At 38.1% G+C, this 27,994-nt stretch overlaps 1 protein-coding gene across 4 annotated transcripts in view; it reads left to right on the plus strand.

Moving 5' to 3' along the window:
- LOC122863211 overlaps positions 1-20,759 on the plus strand; it is a 62,738-nt gene extending 41,979 nt beyond the window's left edge. The window contains exons 1-4 of one of the 4 annotated variants that reach the window (XR_006374950.1): positions 13,936-14,487; positions 14,592-15,562; positions 17,701-18,061; positions 18,481-20,759. The gene's annotated coding sequence lies outside the window, so the exon portion shown is untranslated. Of the gene's footprint in view, positions 1-5,696; positions 6,611-13,935; positions 15,563-17,700; positions 18,062-18,480 lie in introns of those variants that run through there. The other 3 variants (XR_006374948.1, XR_006374949.1, XR_006374947.1) reach the window with 3 other exon arrangements.
- The last annotated feature ends 7,235 nt before the right edge of the window (positions 20,760-27,994 follow it).

The following is a 27,994-nucleotide window of genomic DNA, read 5'->3' on the forward strand; positions in this document are numbered from 1 at the left end:
ATAAGTTCCAATGGAATTCTATATCCTGACAAAACATTTGTCCTTTCTCCAGTGCCAAAGCTGATCTGACAGGCTTTACTGTAGCTCTCTGAACACCTGAGCAGGGCCCTGTGAATACAAATACATCGCTACACCTCGTCTGTTTTATCCCGGTTTAGCCTGCCTGCAAGTCTCGCTATCTGCTTAATCTGGGGAGCCTGAAGTTGTAAATTCAATAAAGTAACCTCTCCTCAAAATTTGTACGGCTGTCTGCTGTTATTATGACATTTTTGCCTTGAAAATCTGGCAGTGCAAGAAAAAGGCCTCCTGAAACTTTTTACATGTAAATCTGATCAGTCCAAAGAAAGAGGAAGGATTGTTGCCCTGCTTGTTTCTACAGAGCAAAAGCACAGTTAAATATACTGTATGTATAAGTTTTGAATTTTGGTTCATTCTATTTGTACCCTACTTTATTCCTTTATTAAAAGGCAACCATGAGGATCTCTTTTTTTCTGGCTTAGTATCATTCCAACTTTATCTGAGTAAAGATGGAAGCAGCAACTGAGCAGAGCATATATTTATGTATATACCAGGGTGGCAACGAGCCCCTGAAAACATGAAATGTTCCGTCACTACATCCTATTTGAGGCCAGTTGTCCCACATAAAATACACAACAGGATCAATGCTGTTAGCAGGCTTATCATTTTTAGTGTTTACAACTTCCAGAGTTGAAAAAACATGTCTGAGAGTATTATTGTTGTAATAAGGCTTAATCCCATAATCTGTTACTCCAACTGGACTTCCTGGATCGTATTTAATTCTCACTGGTACCTTAAACAACACAACCCCACCAACACAACCCCCTACGCTGTTTTAATGCAGGACTGTTTTCTGTCTGAATCCCCACTTACTGTAGAGCAAGAGGATCAATTTAGATAATATCTGATATCTAGCGATAATTGTCAGGTCTGACTTACCAACAGTTATCTTATTATTACCATAAGTCGAAGACTACATAGCAGTAGTGTTAGTTTTGTCGGCTATTTTTTTATTTAGTCTTAGTCCAGTGTCAAATGTACTTTTTTTTAGTTTTTATCATATTTAGTCAACCTCATCCTGTTTTTTAGTCAAGTTTTAATTGACTAAAAGTCTGGGCAGTTTATCTAAGTCAAAGAAAACCAGAACTATTTTAGTATAGTTTTAGTCAATGAAAACTGTTGATATTTTCGACTTTTAATCACTTAGCTTAGCTTAATGAGTTCGGTTTGGCTATAAAACACAGCCTACATAATGTAACACCACCACCTTACTAGATGACTTAATATTGCTTAAAAAACAACTTAACGTTTCGTTAATCAACCTCAATTTCTTTGTGGTGAGCTTTAATGTGTCTCTTCAGGTTTGTAGCATTCTTACCAGCTATTTTATGGCCACATTGCTTCCCTTCTGATAAAGCAATGCATTCAGTTTTTTTTCAGCATTTCTTCCCAAAAATGGGCACACATATCACCTCATTTATTTCTCCCAAACCTCATTGTTAACTTTAACTTACTTTCTGTAAAATAGTTGATGCAAGTTACTCCAAGTCCTGCTGACTGGCGGTGTAGTCCTGGTGCGGCGCACGCAGCACAGGAACTTGAAACTGGCACACATGGCACAGGAAACTGAACTGCTGCATTGAAAAAAGTCTACAATATTTCGTCTCTCTCTTTCTGTCAACGAAAATAAAGAGAAATTTTGGTAAAGTTTATTTTTTAAACTGCATTTTAGTCTGATCTTTTTTCATCAACAATATTGCATGTTGATATGGTCATATAATTCCACTTTCTTGAGTGTTACAGTAATCTAGCTGTTAACACTAAATGTGAGTTACAGTCAATTGGTCTAGTTTTATACTGTAGATACAGAATTTAAGTTCTTTAAAGTTGATTTCAAGATAAATACTGATTAAAATATTTGTCAGTGGCCCAACCCCTATAAACTTTTTTAATCACCCTATTTTTCATCCATATGATTTTTATAATTTCCTGAAAAATCTTATTTGTTTAGTGTAAATGAAACAAAATTAGTTCCATGTCTAATGTAAGAAACCCAACTGGTTTACAGTTTTAAGAGTATTATTTGTGGTCTGACTGGTGATGCAGTGACCCCCTAGAAAAGAACTAAGGAATCATAAAAGCCCATTTGACTCCCTCACAGACAATCCTGGCTCAAACACTGATATAATTATATTGCTTCATTTTTCTCTTTAGTATTTGTCACCACCATCTAGATTATAATATCTGATATGTAGGGAGCCTGATGGCCTTTGCCACTCTGCACCGTCAATGTACTGTTACCCCAGATGCTCCTGGTTAGGGGGAGTCTTGTCCCTCTCAGGAAGGAGAATTTCCCCCTTGAGGATGCACGTTCCCACCAGTGACGGAGCACCAGCCCGTGCCTATGGAGGTACAGCGCTGCCAGCTTGAGCTGCTAAATCACAGTCCCTTGATGCTGGGCTTGATTGGCATGGTGTTCTGAATGAAAAAAGAGTGAGCAGTGATCGTAAAATTTTGGGAACAAAACCTGTGCACTTTTGAAGGGGGATGTTTACTCCATATGCATGAGCCAGTGGGGTTTATTTGATGCAGGGGCAGGCTAATTGTGGAGACAGCACAAATCTGTGATAATTACAAATGATCTGCAGTGAAATATAATAACTAGAAATTGTGCCCCAGAATAAAGAGGCTGAAGCTGTATTTCATGAGCAAACCCAATGTGGCTGTCGGTCAGCTACTGCACCATACCATCACAACGGTGATCTTAATAAGGAGCATTAAGCAAATTACCTGTGAAAATAGACAGTCATTTCCCTGCCCCAGGCAGCCCTTTCTTCATCTGATTAGACCATTGCAGTCGTTAATCTGAAAGAAGGCCATTCTTCAGCAGTCGCACAGTCAGTGTGGTTTTTCAGGAATGAGATTGTTTATTCATAATGATATGTTCTAAAGTGACAGGGTTATGAGCCCAGGTCGAACACAGATGTATATCATAATCAACCTCGAGTGGCTGAGCTCTCCCTTCTGTTACTCACACCATTCAACACACACAAACACACACAGAGTGAAACATGCAAATGCGCACATATCTGCAAACATACAACCATGAAATTACTGGACATACAAACTTGAAAGTGCCCATGTGTATAATAAATACATATGCAGATGAATATAAACACAAACACACAGACACCAGTGTCCATATAGTCCATGCACATATTGTATGGGCTTATTTATAGCGATATGCAGACATGACACAAAACACACTTAACCTGCACAAATACACACAAAAGGTAGATAGTAAACTATCTATACAGTGTATGCACATATATTATTATATATATACACTATGTGGCCAAAAGTATGTGGTGTAGGTACCATTGGACTCCATAGATTAACTCATTCAACATGTTTTGCGTTACCTCACAATATTTTGAATGGTTAAAGGGGCACCATCTTCTCTAGGTGCAATCAATTAACTATGGCTATCAAGATTATCAAAGATAATCATAAATAATAACTTTAATGATAAAGTCCTTGGGGGCACCGCTCTTCTTAAAGAAGAGAAATGATAGCCAATCAATTGATTGGGTCTCATAAAATAAAATAAACTGTCAATTTGGAACTTTAATTAATAATTAAATTAATAACTATAACCAAAATTACCATTAATAGCTAGTAGGTTGAAGGATGATTCACTCTTGTGCAACATTAAAGAAACCAGCATAATTATATACAAGCATGTATTAAAAAATAATTGAAGTAAAAAACACACAATGAAGTCTAACTCTAAATACACCAAACTACTGAACAAAAGGTGTGTGCAATTGTGTGCGATCCAAGATGGCTGCTTGGATCCAAGATGGCGGCTATTGCCTAGGCAGCATGTTGTCAGACAAAGAATTCATTCATTCAAAATGGTGGCAAGGCCATGTATGTTAAAGAGTGTGCCTCTGTATAGAATAAACGGGGCCAAATTGAAGAGTACGTGTGCACTGTGTAGGATAAACAGTGCCAGGGTAAAGAGAGTTAGTTAGCATGCAAAGACTCTGTCTGTGTGAAGCATAACATTAACTAACAACAACTTAACATTACAACAACATAACATTAACTAACAACAACTTCTCAATTGTGACAATTGAGAATGACTTCCGGATGGGAGCACAATTAGAAGAGCCATCTAATTGTGCAAAATCCTGTGTTAATACTCCTGGGCAATATACTTAAATTCCCTATTTATTGATATTGATATTTATTCATACCTCTATTACTGCTGTGCAATATCCTCCAATATCCTAGTATAAATAAGCTACACTTAACTTGGCAGTTCATGCACTAGTACTTTATACCATATTATTATCATCAACTGGTAAACCCACTTTGTACTTCACACTTATTTTATTTTATACTTATACCCACTTGGTACTTAATATATTTTCTGACCTGTATTATAGTGTATTATATTTTTTGCCTAGTTCTTCTATTCCTGTGTGCATTGATGTGATAGTGAGCCGCTGTAGCAAAAGAGTTTCCCCTCGAGGATCAATAAAGTATTTCTGATTCTGATTCTGATAGAGAAGGTGTTGAGTTAGTAACATGCAGTAATGGGATAAAAATGCATACAGATGGAGAGGGAGAGAAGGAGAGAGGAAAGAGGCGCATCATGGGAAGTCTCCCGGCATTCTAGGCCTATAGCAGCATAACTAAGGGATGGTTCAGGACTCACCCAAACCAGCCCTAATTATAAGCTTTATCAAAGAGGAAAGGCTTTAGCCTATTCTTAAATGTGAAGATGGTGTCTGCCTCCCAAACCCAAACTGGGATCTGATTCCACAGAAGAGGAGCTTGAGGATGACAATTAAGTGTTTTTATTTCAAAATGTTGTAAAAGCATTTTGGTTTCGGAAATGTTTTCAAATTACAAATAATTGCCTCCTCTTTTTGAAGTATAAGCTTGAGATTGGGTATTATAGTTTCTAACATTTAACAGTGAGTGCCAGCTCATGTTATCAGTTGTTTTATAAGAGGATGGATAACTCAATGATAACTCGTATCAATAACTAATGAAAAATGGCAATGATATAATGATAAGTCTTTTATTGGTACTGATGAATTTTTGGGAGCAATGATTCCATCAGATTATGGGCTACAGGTAGTACCTTAAAGTAGAAAGCTAACGACTGGGCCTCAAACTCTGATAGGGACCAATAATGTTGTGAAACAACAGTTTGTGTTCAACAGATCAGTAAAGTCTTGTTTCAGTACTTCACTCAGCTCCTTGAATGTTGAGGTGTTTATCAGTGGCCTTCTACCACCAGTCAGAAGTGGAGTTGAGAGATTCAGCAGATTGCAGCTGGTAGCGCTTTCAAAGTTGCTACTTTTTTGTTTTAAAAAAAAATCGGCTTTATTGCTGAAACATCATTCAATGATGTCCGATTGGATCTGATTGAAAGGGCTAAGCCATAAGTGTTCAAATCAACTGGATCAAGAGATTTAGATTATGGCAACAGCTGTGCATGTAAATGCTGCTTCATGTAGGCAAGCTCCTTCAAACTCTTTTGTTTTTATCTGTTATCTTATATGTTCTGGCTTCATTGCTGAAATACGTATTACCTATTCATAAGAAAAGGAAGCCAGGGTTTGAATTAAAGAGCAGTGACCTTGTGACCATCCACCCAGCCAGATCATCTGGACCAGACACGACGGTGGGTGCTGTGTGATCGCCCCGGGAGGACAGGAAGACACGGGATAGGATCCAAGCTGGCCCAGTTTGGACTTAAGGCTCCTAACTAATGTCCGGTCAGAGACATACTCCACCAACCTCCCAGATCAAGTATGCAACAGGTGGACCGTGTCCTGAGCGGAAGAAGTGCAAGACTCCGGCGGGATGAGGGGAAGTGTGTTTACATTGATGGTGCTTGGTGCTCAAGCACAGTCAAAGTGGATGGAAAACTATTTCCAGATGTCAAGCTTTTTATGTGAAGATAATAACCCTATTATTATCTTCACTATCTTGTTGCTGCTGTCTTGCATTCCCCCAGACGCAAATTTAAAAAATGCACAAAATTATTTCCTGGGTGTATATACATGTATGTATATATGTAAATAACTGTAGGATATATATATGTATTGTATGTGTGTAGCATGAAGGACTACTAACCTAATTTTGTTGTACAATCTTATGTTATATAATGATAAATAAATTACCTTGTACCTTGTAGATTGTTTGCACTGAACACATGGCACTCAACCTCATGTACCATCCATTCAGTGCACTTTATTGACCATTTCAACTTTTTCAGGCACCGCAGACATCTTTTTAAGGCAGGTGGACTTTGCCTTAACAAGTCAGGAGTAAAATTGTGTATCTTTAACCGATTTTGCATCCTGCATCCACCCATATGTTCCCTCTGCCAAGGACAAGAGACAAGAGGAATCAAAACAAGGAGAAGACATAACACAATGCGGCAGAAACCTTGAAAGAGACCCACCTCAGCCCCTGCCTGAAGAGAGCTTTAATCACAAGAGACATCAGAGCCAAGAGGAAAAGTCTTCACCCCCACCAACAACCACCTGTGAGGATTCACCTTCTTCACCCCCAAACCCCATCCACATCACCCTGCTCTCCAGTCACCCGTTCTTCCTCCTCCTCCCTCTTGGAGTTCATTGACCAGATGAATGAGCTGGGATCTTATTTATAACCATTGCGTGCGCACAAAGCGGGGCCTGAAAGAGGCATAACAAACGACCAGAGAATGTATGCACCTGTAAGTAAACAAATGATATCCCAGGGTGGTGGATACCACTGATTGACGCGATCATTAACATAACATATAAATACTGCAGTGACATAATGTTGATGTTGTGCGCACGTACATTTTTAGTATGGATCCTACACACTATTAAAACACTGTTATAAATGAGACCCCTGGTCACTGCTGTGACCAAACTTACCCCCCGCCCCTTCCCTCCTATTCCCATTTTCTCTCCCCTAAACCCCCTTGGCATCCACTTCCACCAATGGCTTTAAGTCATCAGTCAGTTTTGACACATTTGTCACAGTCTGTCCCCCTCCACAACAGCTGAAATCCTCCTCCTGCTGCCTTGATTGACAGGCGCTTTCAAAAATGTTTCTAATTGCATGGTCTCAGATCTTCTACAAATTGTAAACACTTCTCTCAGGTGTTTTCCCACAGGCCCTGAAAACTGGGAGTTATTCGTGTAGGCTGATAATAAGGAATTGCAATAATCCAGCCTAGAAGTAATAAATGCATGCACTACTTTATCAGCATCATTTTGAGACAGGTTGTGCCTGATTTTTGCAATGTTACATAGGCGAAAGAAGGCAGTCCTTGAAGTTTGTTTCATGTAGGAGTGAAAGTATAAATCCTGATCATAGATAACTCTGAGGTTCCTTATGGTGGTGCTGGAGGCCAGGGCAATGTAATCTAGGTCATCCAGGTTTTTATGTCCTTAAGGCATGCTTGAAGTTTAGCTAACTGATTAGTTTTATCTGCTTGATCTATAGAAATAATTAGGTATCATCCGCATAACAATGAAAGTTTTTGGAGTGTTTCCTAATAATATTGCCTAAAGGAAGCATATATAAGGTGAATAGAATCGGTCCAAGCACAGAACCTTGTGGAACTCCGTGACTAACTTTGGGCGTGCGGAGAACTCACCATTAACATGTACAAACTGAGATCGATCTGATAGATAGAAATCAAATCAGCTTATAAAAATGCATACAGATGGAGAGGGAGAGAAGGAGAGAGGAAAGAGGCGCATCATGGGAAGTCTCCCGGCATTCTAGGCCTATAGCAGCATAACTAAGGGATGGTTCAGGACTCACCCAAACCAGCCCTAATTATAAGCTTTATCAAAGAGGAAAGGCTTTAGCCTATTCTTAAATGTGAAGATGGTGTCTGCCTCCCAAACCCAAACTGGGATCTGATTCCACAGAAGAGGAGCTTGAGGATGACAATTAAGTGTTTTTATTTCAAAATGTTGTAAAAGCATTTTGGTTTGAAAATGTTTTCAAATTACAAATAATTGCCTCCTCTTTTTGAAGTATAAGCTTGAGATTGGGTATTATAGTTTCTAACATTTAACAGTGAGTGCCAGCTCATGTTATCAGTTGTTTTATAAGAGGATGGATAACTCAATGATAACTCGTATCAATAACTAATGAAAAATGGCAATGATATAATGATAAGTCTTTTATTGGTACTGATGAATTTTTGGGAGCAATGATTCCATCAGATTATGGGCTACAGGTAGTACCTTAAAGTAGAAAGCTAACGACTGGGCCTCAAACTCTGATAGGGACCAATAATGTTGTGAAACAACAGTTTGTGTTCAACAGATCAGTAAAGTCTTGTTTCAGTACTTCACTCAGCTCCTTGAATGTTGAGGTGTTTATCAGTGGCCTTCTACCACCAGTCAGAAGTGGAGTTGAGAGATTCAGCAGATTGCAGCTGGTAGCGCTTTCAAAGTTGCTACTTTTTTGTTTTAAAAAAATCGGCTTTATTGCTGAAACATCATTCAATGATGTCCGATTGGATCTGATTGAAAGGGCTAAGCCATAAGTGTTCAAATCAACTGGATCAAGAGATTTAGATTATGGCAACAGCTGTGCATGTAAATGCTGCTTCATGTAGGCAAGCTCCTTCAAACTCTTTTGTTTTTATCTGTTATCTTATATGTTCTGGCTTCATTGCTGAAATACGTATTACCTATTCATAAGAAAAGGAAGCCAGGGTTTGAATTAAAGAGCAGTGACTTGTGACCATCCACCCAGCCAGATCATCTGGACCAGACACGACGGTGGGTGCTGTGTGATCGCCCCGGGAGGACAGGAAGACACGGGATAGGATCCAAGCTGGCCCAGTTTGGACTTAAGGCTCCTAACTAATGTCCGGTCAGAGACATACTCCACCAACCTCCCAGATCAAGTATGCAACAGGTGGACCGTGTCCTGAGCGGAAGAAGTGCAAGACTCCGGCGGGATGAGGGGAAGTGTGTTTACATTGATGGTGCTTGGTGCTCAAGCACAGTCAAAGTGGATGGAAAACTATTTCCAGATGTCAAGCTTTTATGTGAAGATAATAACCCTATTATTATCTTCACTATCTTCATTGCTGCTGTCTTGCATTCCCCAGACGCAAATTTAAAAAATGCACAAAATTATTTCCTGGGTGTATATACATGTATGTATATATGTAAATAACTGTAGGATATATATATGTATTGTATGTGTGTAGCATGAAGGACTACTAACCTAATTTTTGTTGTACAATCTTATGTTATATAATGATAAATAAATTACCTTGTACCTTGTAGATTGTTTGCACTGAACACATGGCACTCAACCTCATGTACCATCCATTCAGTGCACTTTATTGACCATTTCAACTTTTTCAGGCACCGCAGAGACATCTTTTAAGGCAGGTGGACTTTGCCTTAACAAGTCAGGAGTAAAATTGTGTATCTTTAACCGATTTTGCATCCTGCATCCACCCATATGTTCCCTCTGCCAAGGACAAGAGACAAGAGGAATCAAAACAAGGAGAAGACATAACACAATGCGGCAGAAACCTTGAAAGAGACCCACCTCAGCCCCTGCCTGAAGAGAGCTTTAATCACAAGAGACATCAGAGCCAAGAGGAAAAGTCTTCACCCCACCAACAACCACCTGTGAGGATTCACCTTCTTCACCCCCCAAACCCCATCCACATCACCCTGCTCTCCAGTCACCCGTTCTTCCTCCTCCTCCCTCTTGGAGTTCATTGACCAGATGAATGAGCTGGGATCTTATTTATAACCATTAAAATGCGCACAAAACGGGGCCTGAAAGAGGCATAACAAACGACCAGAGAATGTATGCACCTGTAAGTAAACAAATGATATCCCAGGGTGGTGGATACCACTGATTGACGCGATCATTAACATAACATATAAATACTGCAGTGACATAATGTTGATGTTGTGCGCCGCATTACATTTTTAGTATGGATCCTACACACTATTAAAACACTGTTATAAATGAGACCCTGGTCACTGCTGTGACCAAACTTACCCCCGCCCTTCCCTCCTATTCCCATTTTCTCTCCCTAAACCCCCTTGGCATCCACTTCCACCAATGGCTTTAAGTCATCAGTCAGTTTTGACACATTTGTCACAGTCTGTCCCCCTCCACAACAGCTGAAATCCTCCTCCTGCTGCCTTGATTGACAGGCGCTTTCAAAAATGTTTCTAATTGCATGGTCTCAGATCTTCTACAAATTGTAAACACTTCTCTCAGGTGTTTTCCCACAGGCCCTGAAAACTGGGAGTTATTCGTGTAGGCTGATAATAAGGAATTGCAATAATCCAGCCTAGAAGTAATAAATGCATGCACTACTTTATCAGCATCATTTTGAGACAGGTTGTGCCTGATTTTTGCAATGTTACATAGGCGAAAGAAGGCAGTCCTTGAAGTTTGTTTCATGTAGGAGTGAAAGTATAAATCCTGATCATAGATAACTCTGAGGTTCCTTATGGTGGTGCTGGAGGCCAGGGCAATGTAATCTAGGTCATCCAGGTTTTATGTCCTTAAGGCATGCTTGAAGTTTAGCTAACTGATTAGTTTTATCTGCTTGATCTATAGAAATAATTAGGTATCATCCGCATAACAATGAAAGTTTTTGGAGTGTTTCCTAATAATATTGCCTAAAGGAAGCATATATAAGGTGAATAGAATCGGTCCAAGCACAGAACCTTGTGGAACTCCGTGACTAACTTTGGCGTGCACGGAGAACTCACCATTAACATGTACAAACTGAGATCGATCTGATAGATAGAAATCAAATCAGCTTAGTGCAGTTCAAATAAAAAAAAAAAGAACAATTTAGACACGTCAATAATTAACAATTATAGGCCCATATTAAACCTCCCGTTTTGAAGTAAAATCATCCTCTGTTAGTTAGTTGTTTACTGACGCTGCGCCGCCCTCCATAACCGCTACATCTCCTTGTGGTCATAAGTACATAATGTCCTCAGTACATGATGTTCTTTCTGATATTCCTGTGTAAGTTTGTTGCAACAGCTAGTCAAATTCTTTCCTGCAGACCTGCTGTCTGCATTGTCCTGCTGTCTGCAGGACAATGCCTTAAAGTGTTGAGCTTCAAGCCCTGCTTGTGTGTGCCTGTGTGTACAAAGGTTTTAACATGGTCTTAATATAATGGGCAAGCAACCTTTGTTTCAATTATTAATTCTTACAGCACTCAGCTTCAATCAGTAATGTTAAAAACCACAAACCATGCCAGAAATCTTGGTGTAGTCATGGACTCAGCACTGAATTTCAATAGAAACATTAAGATAATCACAAAGTCAGCCTACTATCACCTGAAGAATATATCAAGAATTAAACGACTTATGTCTCAGTAGAATTTGGAAAACCTTGTACATTTATCTTCAGTCAACTTGACTACTGTAAGGGTGTCTTTACAGGTCTCCTAAAAAATGGATCAGACAGCTGCAGCTGATTCAGAACACTGCTGCTTGTGTCCTCATAAAGACCAAAAAAGTGGATCACATCACTGCAGTTTTGAGGTCTTTACACTGGCTTCCTGTCTGTAAAATAATTTATTTTAAAATTTAACATTTCTGATCTTCTACATTATGAACCATCCAGACTTCTCAGGTTGTCTGGAACAGGTCTGCATTCTGTCCCCAGAGTCAAAACTAAACATGAAGAAGCAGCGTTCAGTTTTTCTGCACCATGTATCTGGAACAAACTCCCAGAAAACTTCAGGTCTACTCACCTCTCAGTTCTTTTAAATCAAAGCTGAAGACTTTTCTATTTACCGCTGCCTTTTTTTAAATCAAATTTCAGGATTATGATTAATATCTTACACTGCACTGTAACTTTTACTCTCTTGTTTTATCTTGTTTTTATCTATATATTTTCTATTTAACTCTTTTTAATTGTATGTAAATGTCTTTTTATATTGCCTTTGTTGGTTTTACATTTTGTCTTGATGCCTTTTATGTTTTATGTAAAGCACTTTGAATTGCCTTGTTATTGAAATGTCCTATAAAAATAAACTTGTCTTGCCTTGCCTTAATTTACATCTTAAAAGGGCCTTCATTTTTCAATTAAAATGAAAATTCAATGATGGTTTTAATGGTATCTGGTTTATTTTAGTGTGTGTCCCCATTAATTTACCCCAAATCTGTAAACCTATTAAATACCTGACTATTGATCCCTTAAAATATTAACTTGCACCTGAAAAGATTTCAGACCCCATAGCATTTCGACCTTAATAACACCTTCAATTGATAATATACAGATTTGGTAATTAAGGGCTTTTGAATATAAGGTGTTTTTAAAGCATTTGGTTAAAAGGGATTGCAGGCTACAATACCAAACACCCTTTTTTTAGATTACGTTTTTCAGGGATAGATTTAGGATTAATGAGGGGTATTTTGAGGGATTGTGATTTTGTGTAATTTGCTATGGCTGGTGAGAAAGGTGTAGCCCCAGACTACAGTATTTGTGTGTTATAGCCACACTGTGACCATAACACTTAACAACGTTAAAAGTCACTTATTTATCAAAACTCCACTAATCAATATTTTTATATTTACAGGTGTCGCTCAGAGTGACAAACACAATGTTTTAGTACATTTACTATTTGGGTTCAGTCTCAGCACTCTCATCAACTTCCACTCCAGCAGCAGCTGGATGGTTTAAACGAAAAAAACCTTTAAATATCAGTTAAGTGTTTGTTCTTGTTCTCAGTCTGATTGTTAATATTGTGTTCAAGAACAATGAAGGTTATATGGACAAACTTTGTATGAACTGGTATTCTGGCTTGTACATTGTCCATTATGAATGTTTTTACCTTGTGAGCCAACTGCACATCATAATGTGCAAGCAATTAAAGGTGGGGTATGCAAGTCTGGAGAAATCCAATACCATGATACACGACACAGCAAGTAATATAATGTTATCTAGGTTGTGGGTTAGCTTAGCTAGGTTGTGGGTTCACAAATTGTTGCTAAAGTTGCTGCTGTGAAGCTAACATGCAGTGAGGACAAGACAGTTTCCCAGAGCCAGCACACTAGCTCCAGACAGCGACCTGGTCTGCGCCACTTTGTTTGTTTCTCATTGACAGAGACAGGGCTGTGTACAAACACCAGATTTTTTCAGTGCACACAGTGAACGGTCAGCTAGCAGACCGTGAGGAGATATTCGCTGAATTTGACAAAAAGATGTGTATTGGATTAGAATCGCATACCACACCTTTAATATAACTGCAAAACATTTACAAAACTTACTTACTAACATTGTAGCAAAATTACTCTATTAAAAAATAATAATAAGTCTGATCTAAATAGTTTTCTCTCCTGTGTTTATGAACAGGTGGGAAAAATTAACACATTTAAGCCCGTTGTGGCCCAAATGAGTATTACAACAACAAACACTTGAAAAATGATCCTGGCAAAACTTTTTTTTAACCTGGCAAAACTTTTTTTCCCCAAACTGAATTTTTTTTTTGAAGGAACTTAGAAAGATTATCCTCGGAAAACCATTGTTTTACCTGTTCTTAAGTCATAAACACAAGAGAGAAAGCAATTTAGATCAGACTTAGAAAATGGTATCACCAGAATTTTTTTTTCTCTCTTACCTCAGTTGATTGGATGAATGATGTGATAAAACTAGTTTGAGGTGTTTCATTTTCAGCCTACAGGAAAAATTATTTTGCTGAATGCATTCCTCTCAGAGAAGTTGCCCATATATAGGTCTCTTCAGTAAGAGACACTTTACAATTTTACCATATTTGTGTGATTAAAGTCATTGGCATGCCTTCTTAAAACATGAATCCATAATTTCATCAATTTAAATGTACATAAGTGCCACAGAGTGTGAGCTAGCATGTAGTAAGTTCACAAAGTGAAAAATACCCTTATTATGACAGGATCCATGGTTCACAAAGTAATAACTGCAGAGAGTATTTGTCATTCAATTCAATTTTATTTATATAGCGCCAATTCATAACAGAAGTTATCTCATGACCTGCTCTGCTCCCTAGCTTATGTTTTACTTTGTTTCTTGTTTTTCTGTCGATGTTTCCTATTTTATTTTGTATTTCTCCTCTCCTCGCATGTCAGTAACTTCACTTCCTGTCATTGTGTGTTTCCCTCCAGTTTTCATTGTTTGCCCCGTCTTAATTAGTTCCACATGTGTCTTGTTATCTCCCCTCACCTGAGTATTTAGTCTGTGTGGTTTCACTCCCTCCTTGTCAGTTCGTCTTGATTTGTTTGCCTATGGTCCAGCCATTTTTCCTGTGTTTGTGTCGTGTTTTGGACTGTTTCCTTGGACCTTGCCTGTTCATAGGACTTTCTGCCTGCTCCTTTATTGATTTGGTTGCCTTTGTCTGGACTGACATTCCTGGTTTTGATCTCTGACTGCCTGCCCATCCATGTAAGCCTTCATCCATCATTAAATCACGGTATTTCACCAGCTCATACTGTATGTCTACAATATGGTCCTATTCCTTGTTTTCCCTGTTGCCCTGTACATGACAGTACGAACTATGGACCCAGCAGACTACTCTGAACTCTGTGACCTGATTTTTGACCTGGTTAAAAGACATTTAGAGAGATGCCACCAGTAATGAGTACAAACAGGCAGCTCTGACTATGACATGCATGGAGGTGTCCTCTAATGCTTGGCTGAGGAGTTCGTTACCTGGGTGGGCTAAGAAATTCCTTGAGACTGCCTATTCAGCCTGATTCTCAGCCAGGTAGAATCCAGTCTGCTAGTTTTCAGTCTTCTAGCCTACAGCCAGCTAACCTACTCTAGCCAGCTCTTTGTCTTCACCACTGCCAAGCACCCCGGAGATCCAGCTGTCCAATGCCGCAGAGACTCAGCTGGTCAGTGTCACAGAGCTGTCATCAGTCCTGCCTGGTCTCCAGTCTGCGGTCCGGCCGACTCATGCTCCTGGCTCTCGGTGAGTGGACCAGCTGACATCTGCTCCTGGTATCCAGTAGGCATCCTGGCCGACACCAGGCGCTGCAGCAGTCCCCAGTCTCAGCTAGGCCGCAGCCACGACCTGATCCAGCTGGGCTTCTGCAGTCGCCCGTTTCCAAGCTGCAGTTGTCTTCTGTTCTGGTGCTGCAGCAATCTACTATTTCTGAGCCACGGCTGTCTCCTGTTCCTGAGCTGCAGCAGCCTCCTGGTCCTGCTAAGCTTCAACAGCCTCCTGTTTGCCTGGCTCCACCGGCTCTCAGCTCTGCACTCCATCTGTCGGGCCCGGCTCCCAGTCCAGCTGTTCTGCCGTTGGTCTCCAGTTCTGCAACCCTGTCACCGGCCTCCTGCTCAGATCTCCAGCATCCATCATTAAATCATTGAAATTCACCAGCTCTGTCTCACTGTTGTGCAGAGAACATCCCCACTATTATACAATATAATGTCTCTGGGTGCTCCCGAACGCTGTAGATTAAACTGAGCTCAGCAGCTCACGGATTCTTGGCATTGGGCCCTTAAGATAAAATAGGTAATACATAAGAGTATATGTAGCTACATGAGATGCCCTCCTTTATTTATTTTTTGAAATAATCACTTTTGTCAATTTCACTTTCTGGGCAACTAGTGTGCCCCATGCAGTCAAGTTTCCCTTTTCAATTATTTCCAGTAGGGAGAAACTGTGGTTTGAATGACCTCAGCAGGTTCTCCACTATTCTGGCTTTCAAATGAGAGCCATTTGTCAAGGTCACACCACAATCCCTTATTAGTTTGTCCCCTGACAATGACTACCTAAATTATGCTGTAATTAGAAACGGCATATAATGCCGTATTAGACCAAAATATATTATACTTAGACACTATTATACTCTAATTAGAAACAAAATAGGAGATTCTAATACACAATTAAACACCATTCTACAAGATCATAGTCTAATTAAATACAATACCATATCAGATCCAAAATATATTAGATACTGTTCTACCTTTACTACCAAATTATACTATTAGACATCACATTTAATACTGCCAACATGGGCCTACGATCGCTTAATTAGACAACGCAGGCTGAAATTACACAAATTTAATGCCAGGCTATATCTGCTATAGCCTTTATAGTAGTCAGGCAGAGCTCAGAGCACAATACATTTATTTAGTCTCCATTTAACACAGTTAAATGGAATTGTACTGTAAACTAAAGTCAAACCACATCTGGTCGCTAATTCACATCCCTGGTAGCCTGGATGTTCTCAGAGTCCTGTGGAGTTTGTTGGTAGTAATGCATGCTTCCTCAACAGACGCTCTACTCCCATACCAGTTAAGACATCAGACAATTTAATGCCATGTCACTATCTAACCCCAGTAACATTACTGAAGCTGCCAGGACATTGCATCTTTACTTCCCACGATCTAATATGCAACACATTACAACAGATCTTTACCATGAATTAAAGTGAAATGATATCTAACCCTAACACATCAAAGCTATTGTTATTGGTGCAAAGACAGGTCAATGTTACTAGAGCTCTAGTTAATAGTTGCCTAAATAGTGTTCCTAGATGAACATGGATAATTTATGCACAGATTTGCATATATTAGTACACGGGTTAAACACACACGTGGTATATTAACAAATGTACTCATTGAGTCTGGTGCCTGTGAACGAGCAAATGTGCATTGATTTTATGACTGTATAGTAGCAAAATATTTTTAATTGAGTAAAGCCAAACTAATAATAAAATTTGAAATCTGTCTGAGTCATGCACAAACTTGCCTCTTCTCGTTCTCCCAGGGTTTTCGGGCAAAATAATTACCCAGGGGTTGCACACAAACTTATTTCTGGGAGGGTAACGAGCCTTTTCACCTATGCAACATTGCAAAAATCTGAGAGATCTTGTCTCAAAATGATGCAGGAAAAAGTAGTCCATGTATTTGTTACTTCTAGGCTGGCTTATCTTTCCTTAGCAAGCTGACTGGATAAGTCCCTTCCCTCTCCAGTTGATCCAGAATGCTGTGCACGTGTACTGACAAGAACTAGGAAAAGTGATCACATTCCTTCAATATTAGCTTTTCTGCACTGGCTCCCTGTAAAATTCAGAATAGAATTTTTAAAATCCCTCTCCTCACCTACAAAGCGCTTAATGGTCAGGCATTAAGATGGTTCAGGTGAGTCCTGAACCATCCCTTTGCTGCTATAGGCCTAGACTGCCGGAATACTTCCCATGATGCACCTCTTTCCTCTCTCCTCCTCATCTGTACACATTTTTATACCATTAATGCATGTTACTAACCTCAACATCTTGTCCCTCCCATAGTTTTGTGCTTTCTTGTCTCTTTCTCCTCTCTCCTTTCAGCTGTATTTCTGCCTCCGGATCAGCAGTGTATTTCTGCCTCTACAGATCTGATGATTAATGGGCCTCCTACTGCTTGACATCGTGGGTTCGTGCTGCTACTATTATTAGTCTGCATGTCCTCCCGTATTATTATTATTATCATCATTGCATGTGTATTACTATTTTATTAATATTACCACTAATGGTTGTTTGTCTATGGGTGTGCCCTGCCTGGGATTCACCCGCACTTTAACGCAAGCGGTTGTGGATGGATGGATGATAATAATACTACTGTGGGATTTGCATTGTGCTACTGTATGCTGACTGATCTCCCTAGGCTCAAGACTGACGGTCATGTACAACAAGTTAAACTTCAAGGGAAGGAGCCCAGCAGACCTGCTTCATTTCCTTACACAGAAGGAGCTAACTGAGAGCATGCAGCAGCTTTATCACCTCACCTGTCTAGTGTTGACCATCCCCGTATCCACCTTGAGTTGAGCGGTCTTTCTCGGCCCTGAAGTGCATCAAGACGGATGCCAGAGTCAGGACAGGATCGGCTGGGAGCCTTGGCACTGATATCAATTGAGAAAGGACTTCTCTTGGACCTTAAATCAAACTTAAGGACAAACTTATGATGCTACCATTGGCCATTTCAAAGATGGACTGACAGATGGACTTTTTCAAGTAGCCTAACTAAGGTAAGCTTCCTAATTTTATTTCTCCAAATCAAAGCTGGCTTGTTTATTTTTTATTGCAACTTTGCTCATGAATTCCTTTGACTCGGTCAGTTTGTAAATACAAAGTTTTATGGTGCACCATGGACTATGCTATCATGGTGCACATTATAGGCTCAGCGGAGGCCATGTCATTTGCATTTTCATTGTTTTCCAAGTATGGAGAGAGACAGGCATATATATATATATATATATATTAGAATAATAATTCATATTCTGGGTGGCCAGTTTTTTTTTTCAGTTATCTTTATATGGTGTTTCTCTTTTTTTTTTTTTTTTTTTTTTTTTTTAAAGCCTAAATGAACAATTATTACCATTTGGACCCTCTGCTGAACCAAATGTGACACAAATCTGCCACTGTGTTTGTCTCCTTCTTGATACAGTATGTGATGCTGCTAAACTACTGAAGTCATCAAAGGCAGGTCTGGATCTGTCCATGGCTGTATGTCTATCTTAAATCATACCTTTTTTTTTTTTTTTTTTTTTTTTTTTTTTTAATTAGATGCCAATTAATGCATTCACGGCAGCACAGAAATTGGGTTTTTAAGGTGGGACTTAACTACAGTTGGCTTTAAATGATCAAACGTTATTATCCTAAACAAAATCTCAACACGTCAAGTGATAAATGATAACCCATAATTCGTACCAGCTGCTTTCAGATGTGTGATGCACTAAAGACTCTCAGAAGAATATAAACTGAATGCACCAAACAGAGAAAACACCACCTCCTGCTACCTGGGCTATCTAACCACTTTTTTAAAAATGATAACTAAGCAAAATGCAACTTCAGGATGACTTTCAGTTCATTTGTTTCACCCTTTTTTCTTTTTTTTTTTTTTTTAAAACAGTGTGACACAACAAGGGCAGGCTCTCTTCCGCTGGATCACACAATTTGACAATGGCATATTAACAGAAATAGAAAAAGGAATAAATAACAGCATGAAAAAACCTGAACAGATGTCTGAGGTATGGATATGAAAGGACACCACAAAATATGAAATCATCAGTATAAAAAACTGCATTTTGTTTTGTTTTTTAGCTCTGATATGAATAAGAACTGTACTATAGAAGGTTTTTTTTTTCCCCAGCATGCATCTTGGATGTGAAGCTTTTAATCAGCATTGTCATGACATTGAATTAATCAATCATCAGTCACCTGAGAACATTAAAGCTGCATAACTGTTTATTTAACTTATCTAAATATGTGCATTTTTAAGATATTTGGGGAGCAGAAACAGCTTTAAAACTGTCAGTGGGCAGTAGCATAAATGATCTCTCAAGCAGTAATACATGAGAATTAAGTTAAATGTTGCAATGAACAATCCACTCTATAACCTGGAAATAAGGAAGAGTCTAAAATGATCACAAAACATCTGAAAATGAATGTTGTTGAAGTTTAAAGTGTTAAAGGGCAACTCACATTACAGACACCATCTACTTTGTTCTCTCTCACCCTCTGTTTTCACTGCCTGTCCATTTCTCTGTGACACCTTACTTGTCTCTCCTGCCAAAGTGTATTAAAAATAATTCAGTCAAATTATATACAACTTCTTCATTTCATCTTTGAGTTTGCATCATTTTGGATTCAAATTATAGAAATGTATCTCAAACAGTGCATAAATGTAAGCAAAATGTATTGTACAATAATACTATTACACTACTATAATTATGCTAGGTGTTTAAATTGAGCCTATAGGTTCCACTGTAATTATCTATATCTATCAGGGGAGAACCTCATTTTAACCCTTTACACAAACTTTAATTGAAAGTTTATCAGTCTACTGATGGATGGAATTAATGTTAGCTAACCAGTTAATTCACTCAAGTAAAACAAAGTAGCCGGCATCATGATGGGTGGCCACTGTTTAAAGGGAAACTTCGGTATTTTTCAACCTGGACCCCTATTTTCCCATGCTTTTGTCTAGGGGACAATTTCTGAAATTGGTCCAGTATTGAGTGAGTGTGCTGCAGCCGCGAAACAGGGCTTCAGTTGAATCCTCCCGGGCAATAGCGCACCATCAATGTATGTCCGCTAAAAGTGCCTGCCATTGACAGGCCTAGGATGTTTTAAGTGTCTGACAACATCATGGAAAGGACACATACAAAGATACACTTTTTTTTTTTTTTTTTTTTTTTTAAGATGGTAAGATCATTTCTGTTTAACCAGAAATAGCTGATATATCGCTCTCGTCAAAGCCACCAGATTCCATTGACAAATACATTCATTTTACCTCGCAGATCATCAAAACACTTCATTTAAACCGACAGAAACAAAATAAAAACCGTCTAGATTTGTCTTTTCACTGTTTCAGCTCTGGTTTGGTTTATATAAACTCCTATTTGACCAAGTTAAATGTGAAAAGATTCTGGCTCTACATGCTGTCTCTCCCCACTGCATCTCTGATGCCCGACCTCCCTCTGGGTAATGGTGGGTACGGCCATGGTTGGGGACAGAGACTGAACATGAATATTAAACTTACAAGTCGTAAAACCAAAACAATTGAGCTAAAAAGCTCTTTAGCGCCGAGGGGAATGATAGTTGGTAAGATGTCTCTGTGGGTTTGTTACTACAGACAAATCTTTACACATTCTATGTAGTCATTTTTAATGTTTATATAATCAAACTTTATTTCTATAGCACCTTCCAACAACCGAAACTGAACCAAAGTGCTGTACAACATTAAAAACAAGATAAAAAAAATTATAACAAATAATAAAAGTACAAATAGGTCAGCAGAGCACATTACAACATTAAGATAAAGAGAAGTGTCACAGGGCCACTAGGTGTTAAAAGCTATTCTAAATAAGTGGGTTTTAAGTTTGGCTTAAATAAATAAATTGATTAGTGCAGCTTTAATATTAAACACAAAGGACAACAAGGCTCAACAACTGAAAAACACTACAGAAGCTAATTTGCCTGGAAACAGGAGCTGGGTGAAACTTTCAACAGGACATTGTGATGCAATGCAAAATGAATGTGTATAGGATTATTAAAGGATCATACACATGTTTGTGTGTTTTCAGCCCATTTATTAAGTCATGTATACTTTACATATTTAAATTACTTATGGATCATTTTACAAAGCATGTATTAGATGATGTGTTTTTTCCTTCCTTCCTTTGTATTAAAATTAATTTCTAGTGACTTGAACTTGCTTTTGTTACGACCCCGAGGTCTGTGTCCCTGTGGATCTTTCTCCCTCTCTCTGGTTAACCTGATGTGGTTGCTCTGTAATGGGCTGCAGGTAAGCATCTCGGATTGGCTGAGGGAATGATTGAGTGTATAGGTGATTCCAGGAAGCTGATTGGTGCCAGCCTGACAACCACAGGTTTAAATGCTGGCTTCACCCCAGCTCCTGTGGGCTCTCATCTGCCTGCCTGCCAGCCGTAGTCAACACACAATTGTAAATTACTGGCTAAGACTTTATAATACAGCCCTCTTTTTTAGAGTGTAACCTGACAATGATCGTGTGATTTCCCAGAACTTACAGTGTAACTCCCACTTATGAATCTGTACATATAAAATACTTACGGTTCCTACTGATACTTAAATATAGGTACAGCGGAAGAAAACAAGACGAGGAACAAGGGATTAACAACTGGGGATTTAAAGCCTAACTTTCCAGCATTTACCATTTTCTTGTACTTACGGTGTAACTTCCTCGTATGTGTATTGCATTTAAAAACAAATGCTTTTGCTCATGGCAGTTGTGACAGTTATTTTTATTTTATAAAAATTTATGTGAGTTCGGCAGGCAAGCTTCACCCATACTCCAGGGATTTATTATGCTTATCTTTTACTTCATTGTATGATTTTTGAATGAGAACAACTTGAGAAATGGGTCTATACTTTTGAAAATTTGCTTCTAGCAGGCATCTTTATCCAGCACTGCTGGAGTAGAAAGCAAACTTACCTCTCAAGTGCACAGCTATGGAAGGCTTGTATTGTCCGAGGACGAAAACCAATAATACAGTAATGTAAATATAATATAATATATGTATCTTTAATTACACAATAAGTTATGCAGTTATATTAAAAAAGTATGTTAATTACACAGAAACCACAAGCTATGTGCTATTCTCCCATTCTTACTCTGTACTTGTATAGCGCCTTTCTAGTCTTCCAACCACTCCAAGCACTTCACACAACATATCACATTTACTCACTGATGGCAGGTGCTAACTGCTCATTATTCCAAAGAAACTAACTAATCATTCACACAGACACCGAAGGCACAGCCCTCAGGAGCAGTTTGGTTCAGTGTCTCCGACGTGGGCAGGTGAAAGCCGGGAGCAAAACACAGACCTTCCGATTGGTGGACGACCCGCTCTACCACTTCTTCCTCTGTAAATATACAGAGCCAACGAGGTATGTGCTGTTCACCCAGTAAAACCAAATGATCACAGTAAACACTGTTAAATATTACAGGACCTATGCCCATCTGATGTTACAATAAGGGACTCAAGACTAGCTGTTCATTTCGGTTACCTTTCATGTCACAAACTAACACCATGCAACATGTCATTAACAACAGACTGGAACTACATTTTGAACAGACAGTGAGAAAACATTATTGAACATGATTAAAGAATGTTTTATTTATAAACATCTTAACTATATAAACTATTATACTATATAAATGTTGTAAGTTGTATTATATAAAAACAAACAAAAATATCGTAATCTTCAATTATCTTAACTAAGGAAACAAGGGTGAACACATTTTCATGACAATCAACATCAAAATGCAGTTATAAAATTAATTATAATAAGAACAAAACAGGAAACCAGTTCCCTGTGCCTCCAGGGCAGGAGTCCACAAATCTTTTGAGCTGCAATCTGTAATCACAATTATTGAAGTGTAGTATAGTTAAGTCTAAAACATACATGCACACAATTGTTACTTAACAGCATTCATTACATGTTCCCTTCCAATTAAAAACAGTACTTACAAGTTATTTACTACTACAAATTATGTATTATTAGAATAACAGTTTAAAAGCAAGCATGGTGGCACCAAAAATATAGGTAAAACATTTTCACAAGCAGCGCACATACTGTACCTCAGCAATGATGCTTGTCAGAGCCATCGTTGTTTTATCCACATGGTGGCATTTCAAGGCATGGGACACACAGATTTATTTTGGATGTTTTCAGGACAAACCCTTACCTGTGTATCACCTGCTCAGATGTAGTCACTACAGAAAAACACAAAGTATTATTTCTTTCCCATACAGTACTTGTTAGGTGGCTTCAGCACTGTACATAATATTTGGTACAACAGTGACTGTGCTACTTGGATTTAATTTGGTAAATAGAAACATAGAAAGTAATCTGTAACACTTATGTACCATAAGGGAATTAGGTGTCACAGCAGCAGTTTTATAGCCTAGCTAAAGATAGATCTTCTCTAAAGATCTTTTTTTTAATTTTTTTATTTATTTTTAATCAGATACACTACATTCAAGGACGTGCACCAGGGTGGGCTAAAGTTGCCCGCGCAACAGCCCATTTGCCCTCTTTGGCAGAGCTGCCCTCTGGAGGAAAAAAATAAGTAATAAATAAATAAAAAATAATATTTTATTTATGCTGTTGTGGCTGCATAAATACGAGTAGCCCATAATTGCTAAAGTTAGACTTTATTATGCTTATCTTTTACTTCATTGTATGATTTTGAATGAGAACAACTTGTGAAATGGGTCTATACTTTTGAAAATTTGCTTCTAGCAGTCATCTTTATCCAGCACTGCTGGAGTAGAAAGCAAACTTACCTCTCAAGTGCACAGCTATGGAAGGCTTGTATTGTCCGAGGACGAAAACTAATAATACAGTAATGTAATAATATATATATGTATCTTTAATTACACAATAAGTTATGCAGTTATATTAAAAAAAGTATTTGTTAATTACACAGAAACCACAAGCTATGTGCTATTCTCCCATTCTTACTCTGTACTTGTATAGCACCTTTCTAGTCTTCCAACCACTCCAAGCACTTCACACTACATATCACATTTACTCACTGATGGCAGGTGCTAACTGCTCATTATTCCAAAGAAACTAACTAATCATTCACACAGACGCTGAAGGCACAGCCCTCAGGAGCAGTTTGGTTCAGTGTCTCCGACATGTGGGCAGGTGAAAGCCGGGAGCAAAACACAGACCTTCCGACTGGTGGATGACCCGCTCTACCACTTCTTCTTCTGTAAATATACAGAGCCAACGAGATATGTGCTGTTCACCCAGTAAAACCAAATGATCACAGTAAACACTGTTAAATATTACAGGACCTATGCCCATCTGATGTTACAATAAGGGACTCAAGACTAGCTGTTCATTTCGGTTACCTTTCATGTCACAAACTAACACCATGCAACATGTCATTAACAACAGACTGGAACTACATTTTGAACAGACAGTGAGAAAACATTATTGAACATGATTAAAGAAGGTTTTATTTATAAACATCTTAACTATATAAACTATTATACTATATAAATGTTGTAAGTTGTATTATATAAAAAAACAACTAAAATATCGTAACTTCAATTATCTTAACTAAGGAAACAAGGGTGAACACATTTTCATGACAATCAACATCAAAATGCAGTTATAAAATTAATTATAATAAGAACAAAACAGGAAACCAGTTCCCTGTGCCCTCCAGGGCAGGAGTCCACAAATCTTTTGAGCTGCAATCTGTAATCACAATTATTGAAGTGTAGTATAGTTAAGTCTAAAACATACATGCACACAATTGTTACTTAACAGCATTCATTACATGTTCCCTTCCAATTAAAAACAGTACTTACAAGTTATTCACTACTACAAATTATGTATTATTAGAATAACAGTTTAAAAGCAAGCATGGTGGCACCAAAAATATAGGTAAAACATTTTCACAAGCAGCGCACATACTGTACCTCAGCAATGTTGCTTGTCAGAGCCATCGTTGTTTTATCCACATGGTGGCATTTCAAGGCATGGGACACAGATTTATTTTGGATGTTTTCAGGACAAACCCTTACCTGTGTATCACCTGCTCAGATGTAGTCACTACAGAAAAAACACAAAGTATTATTTCTTTCCCATACAGTACTTGTTAGGTGGCTTCAGCACTGTACATAATATTTGGTACAACAGTGACTGTGCTACTTGGATTTAATTTGATAAATAGAAACAGAAAGTAATCTGTAACACTTATGTACCATAAGGGAATTAGGTGTCACAGCAGCAGTTTTATAGCCTAGCTAAAGATAGATCTTCTCTAAAGATCTTTTTTTTATTTATTTTTTTTTATTTTTTTTTTTAATCAGATACACTACATTCAAGGACGTGCACAAGGGTGGGCTAAAGTTGCCCGCGCAACAGCCCATTTGCCCTCTTTGGCAGAGCTGCCCTCTGGAGGAAAAAAATAAGTAATAAATAAATAAAAAATAATATTTTATTTATGCTGTTGTGGCTGCATAAATACGAGTAGCCCATAATTGCTAAAGTTAGACTAAATGAAATCAACATATCATCCAAACTTTTATTACTTTTTGATGGGCATGCTTCTGCGGGAAACAGATGGGGCGGCCTGATGCCCGTCTTGTGACAATGTAGCTTCCCAACTTGGTATTTTTAACCATTGTGTGAGGGCTCCGGTGAGTCTTTTGAAGTTGTGGGAATGATTAATGACGAATGATGCCCAATGAATAAAAATCTCCACATATGTTTCCGAACAATGCGCAGTTTGTAACGTTTGCATCACGTCGCGCAATATTGCCTTATATTATGCTATCACATAAACCAATCTTAGCTAGCTAGCTGGCTAACATATAGGCAGTCTAACCTAGAGAGAGAGATACTGTAAGAGAGGCAGCTAAGGGGAGCACAACTTTGCAGAGCTGGATTCAGACTACCAGCAGGCCAGCAGTTGAAAGATTATGTCAAGCAACAATTTCCTACATAATTAATTTAATGTGAAGTAGGCCTATTTTCATTTCTTTTTTTTAAAGAGTAGAAGTAGGCTAATAATTAAAAACAATCAGTGATGAATACATGAATACACAGTATATTATATATGTGCATAGTATTGTGAATGACTTTCATCTTTAATATATTGTTAAAGAGAGTGCTTTCCTGAAGAGGCTAACCTCAAAAGCTCCAGTTCAGAGAGCATTGGAGAACCTGGTGATCAAATTAAATATTTCTAGCTATAGTGAAATATGGGATGGTAAGGCCAGAAAATATATTCATGAAATCCTATATGACATTTAGTAATTGTTCTGTATTGTAGTACATAGTTTTACATACAAAGCTAGATATAGCCTACGCCAGTCTAATTCCTGGGTTTCACCAGGATTCGTTGAGTCAAGCCACTGTCAGCATAACGTCCATGAAAATTCAACTGGCTACACTAAAGTGTTCAGTTGTCGTAGTGCACTTTTTGCAGTGAAAGTTAAGCTCTAGGCCAGAGAGTGAGGTAGAGCATGCTGAGCATCAGGAGACATCAGACAGGTACATATGAGGGTGGTAATGATAGTTATATATATATGTATATATATATATATTAAAAAAAAAAAAATATATATATATATATATATATATATATATATATATATATATATATATATATATATATATATATATATATATATAACTCCGTCATTACCACCCTCATATGTACCTGTCTGATGTCTCCTGATGCTCAGCATGCTCTACCTCACTCTCTGGCCTAGAGCCTCATGGTTGCACCTCATCTTAAATTTAATTATTAGAATCAGAATTAAGAATACCAACAACAGAGTTTCCCCTCGGGGATCAATAAAGTATTTTTGTTTCTGATTGTCCACAGCATTTTCCATTCAAAATTGCATTGGCATGGTAGCTACATGGAATTACTATTTAAAATGACATATACATATATATATATATATATATATATATATATATATATATATATATATAGCTTCATTATCTCTCGTGTATCTCTTTAGGCGGCTGGCCAAGGCTTGGAGCCTTTGTTTCGAGTGCTTCAGGTATGGGCATCTGGTTGTACTTCTTGGGTACTTGCTTTCTTATTTTAGTTTATTTTTCCGCTATTTTAGGCATTTGTATGCATATAAAGTTTTGATAACGAATTCACACATAGTATTATTTCAACAGCCCTAAATAGCATTTCTGCAAAACTTACTCCTTTTGGCAAATGAGCCAATGTTGTTTTTTTGTTGGCTTTTCTCATCATCTTGTATTTCTTCTTGTCTGATGAAGATGAGGTGGAGGAGGACGATGTGGATAACGATGAAGACGATGACGACAAACGTATCCTTTGTCTTTTTTGTTTTTTCTCAAAAAGGAAAAAACATTACAAAATTAGTGACATTTTCAGTGTTTTACTGTAACATTTATAGCCATTCATTTTTCCCCTCAGTGGTACATGTACGTACTAGCAAATATTTGGATATTTTGAATTGTAACGTCCATCAGTTAATTGATTAGGTACAGTAGCATGAAAAGAGTATTTTCCCCCCTTCCTGATTTCTTCTGTTTTTGCATATTTGTCACATTTGTTTCATAGTTTTATATTGTATAAGACATAGAAAACCTGACTAAACACAAAATATTTTTGAAATAATTTAATTTCTTTAAAGAAGAAAAGTATCTATGTGACCTATGTGAAAAGGTAACTGCCCCCATAGTTAATTAATAAGTTGATAAGTGGGTTAAATTAGGTTAGACACACGCTGGCCTGATTACTGACAGCAAACTTTCCAGCAATGTCAAGTAGGCTAAAATGTCTCAGCAAACAGCACACAATGCCAAAAGCAAAAGACATGAGAAAGAAAGTTATTAAAATATGTCAGATGCAAGGGTTGCAATGCCATTTCTAAGGCTGTGACACCAGCTAACCA

The sequence above is a fragment of the Siniperca chuatsi genome, linkage group LG16 (assembly GCF_020085105.1).
Source record: "Siniperca chuatsi isolate FFG_IHB_CAS linkage group LG16, ASM2008510v1, whole genome shotgun sequence".
Lineage (NCBI taxonomy): Eukaryota > Metazoa > Chordata > Actinopteri > Centrarchiformes > Sinipercidae > Siniperca > Siniperca chuatsi.